Source organism: Sebastes umbrosus, chromosome 7 (genome assembly GCF_015220745.1).
Source record: "Sebastes umbrosus isolate fSebUmb1 chromosome 7, fSebUmb1.pri, whole genome shotgun sequence".
NCBI lineage: Eukaryota > Metazoa > Chordata > Actinopteri > Perciformes > Sebastidae > Sebastes > Sebastes umbrosus.
The window spans coordinates 16,811,128-16,813,578 of NC_051275.1; the positions used below are offsets into that span (position 1 = coordinate 16,811,128).

At 34.2% G+C, this 2,451-nt stretch overlaps 1 protein-coding gene across 3 annotated transcripts in view; it reads right to left on the reverse strand.

The window, feature by feature from the left end:
- Positions 1-1,837: 1,837 nt before the first annotated feature.
- The window catches only part of gemin7 (gem (nuclear organelle) associated protein 7), a 3,513-nt gene continuing 2,899 nt past the window's right edge, over positions 1,838-2,451 (reverse strand). For all 3 annotated transcript variants that reach the window (XM_037776377.1, XM_037776380.1, XM_037776378.1), the window contains exon 2: positions 1,838-2,451. This exon is cut by the window's right edge. The gene's annotated coding sequence lies outside the window, so the exon portion shown is untranslated.

Below are 2,451 nucleotides of genomic sequence, written 5' to 3' on the forward strand. Positions count from 1 at the left end.
GACTACAAAGAGATGCAAAACTACAAAGAAGCAAAACAAATATAGAGATGCAAAACAACTACAAAGTGATGCAAAACTACATAGACACAAAACAACTGAAGAGATGCGAAACTACAGAGACACAAAACAAATATAGAGATGCAAACCTTCTACAAAGAGACACAAAATGACTACAAGGAGATGCATAACTACAGAGACGGAAAACAAATATAGACATACAAAACTACTACATACACACAAAACAACTACAAAGACGCAATACTACTACAAAGAGATGCAAAACTACAAAGAAGCAAAACAAATATAGAGATGCAAAACAACTACAAAGTGATGCAAAACTACATAGACACAAAACAGCTGAAGAGATGCGAAACTAGAGACAAAACAAATATAGAGATGCAAAACTTCTACAAAAAGACACAAAATTACTACAAAGAGATGCAAAACTACAGAGACGGAAAACAAATATAGACATACAAAACTACTACATACACACAAAACAACTACAAAGACGCAATACTACTACAAAGAGATGCAAAACTACAGAGACGCAAAACAAATAGAGATGCAAAACACCTACAGAGAGATGCAAAATGACTACAAAGAGATGCAAAACACCTACAGAGATGCAAAAGTACTAAAAAGAGACACAAAACAGCCACAAAGAGAATAATACAAAAATACGACAGGACGACGAACCCGGCTCAGGGACGTCTTTCTCACGGGCCCTTCAGTTGGGCGGCTACTTGCTGAGACGGTTGCATGTTTCCGGTTGCATATTTTGCATGTTTCGGTTGCATATCACTGCAACACCCTGCTGCCCACCTTTTGACAGCCACCATATTAGAAGAATCTGACATATGACTTTCCTCTTGTTACCATTCATTCATTAAAGCCTTTTTAGCATATATAAGCATTATACAAACATTTAATAAATGGTTTATAACACACTATAACATAGTGGTAAAAAAATGTAAGGACATTTAAATTGTTTATTAATGTACAACATTTGTCAACAATTACAACTACACCTATGAAGACATATTTTATATCATTACAACTGTGTCTTTCATAGATAGTTGTAGACAAATACATTAACAAACACTTATCTGCTTACAACTACATTATAGAGTATTATAGACCATTAATCTGATGTTTATATCGTGCTTATATACGTTAATTAGGGGGACTTAAAGGAAAGTGTTTCCCAGTTGACTAATTGTACAGCAAGAGCTTCATTAACATTTTTTTTAAATCTTCCATTATTGTGAATAGGGTTATATTTAATGATTATTTTCATTATCGATTAATCTACAGATTATTTTCTTGATTAATAGTTTGATCTATAAAACGCTAAAGAGCAGTGACACAGTTTCCTAGAGCGTTGTCGTTGTAGAGGTGTTGTCGTCAAAAACTCGGAGATTCAATTTGCTACAATGTAAAACAAAGAAGGGCAGCATTTTTCCTAATTGCAAACCTGAAATCATCAAATGGTTTGGGCATTTTTGCTTGAAAATTTATCCAAATGATTACTCGATTATCAAAACAATTTCAGATACATTTTCTGTCGATCGACTGATCGTTTAATCAACTAATTATTGCAGCTCTAAATGTGAACCTGACCAAGTTTGATAAAATAAAGACCCAACACTGGTCATACTGTTGACAAAGACATACTCTATTAGAGTTATGGACAACCATGTCCAAGCAGTGCATAGAGGAAAACTCAATTTAATCTAGAAATTAAATTATTTTGTTTTTAAAACGATTACGAAATATGATATAGTATTGATGGATGTGGTGGTCTTGGGGTTACACACATCAGTTACAAGGTTTATTTTTCTTAAGCAACATCAATCTTTATCAAACAGCAATCTCTTCAGGTGTCTCAATCATTTTTCCAAACAAAACACAAAATGGACATTGAAATACAAAAGTGGTTAACTCAAAAGAAACGTTTAATGCAATGTTTCATTTGCTTTAGTTAAAGAATGAAATGACAAAATATAAAACTTGCCAACTCGAGTACCAGCACAGTAACAACCTCTTTCTGCATCTCACAAGGAAGATAACAGTGCTGACAACCTACAGAAAGTCTCAGAGTGTAGAGCAGACATACTGATAAATCGTGATGTAAGGTTAAATATTGGTTTGGTTGTTTGATTTCCTGCTCTTAAAGGCTGCAGCTTTCGAACTTAGTAGCTCAACTTAGTTGTTCTAGCTGAAAGAAATGACCTGCTCAGCTATTACATACAGTTGCTTTCCAGATGTTATTGTGGGTAAATATATTCTGAAAGCACTAATAGTCAAACATCATATTATCAGAATTTTGGTCAATGCTTTGTCAAAAATCTGACATCACCCAATACTAGTGCAAACCTTCACATCTCTCTTGAAACACAGGCATACGACTCCCTCTTGTGCTGAAAAAATGGGACTACTCGTCAGTGT